This window comes from Microtus ochrogaster, linkage group LG8, assembly GCF_000317375.1.
Source record: "Microtus ochrogaster isolate Prairie Vole_2 linkage group LG8, MicOch1.0, whole genome shotgun sequence".
In the NCBI taxonomy this organism is placed as follows: Eukaryota; Metazoa; Chordata; class Mammalia; order Rodentia; family Cricetidae; genus Microtus; species Microtus ochrogaster.
Window position 1 is genome coordinate 22,372,586 of NC_022033.1, and position 613 is coordinate 22,373,198.

Genomic DNA, 613 nt, shown 5'->3' on the forward strand with positions numbered 1-613 from the left:
CAACCCAAGCCCAGCTCCTCCCCAGCCCAGCTCCTCCCCAGCCCAGCTCCTCCCCAGCCCAGCTCCTCCCCAACCCAAGCCCAGCTCCTCCCCAGTCCAGCTCCTCCCCAACCCAAACCCAGCTCTTCCCCAGCCCAGCTCCCACCCTCAGCCCAGCTCCCCCCAACCCAGCCCAGCCTCCTCCTGGAGCCCATCCAGCTCCTCCCCAGCCCAGCTTCTCCCCCAGCCCTCAGCATACAAACCTATTCCTCTTCCTTGGGAATGAGAGGGAGAGGTGTTGAGGGTGCTGAAGAGGGATTGGCCTCTCCTTCTTTACAGACTGGAGTGGGAAGTCCCTCCTTTCCTCCTTTTCTGAGCCCAACTCCTCCCTGAACCCAGCCCAGCTCCTCCTCAATCCCAGCTCCTCCCCAGCCCTCAGCACACAACCCGGTTCCTCTTCCTTGGGAAGGAGAGGGAGAGGTGTTGCGGGTGCTGAAGAGGGGATGGAGCTCTCAGACGTCTTCTCCTACAGAGTGGAGTGGGAAGTCCCTCTTCTTCCGGAAACCTGAGTGAGGACAGGCTTCCCATTGCTGGCTGGGGTCAGATGGTTGGACAGGGGCAGAGACTGGTAGGG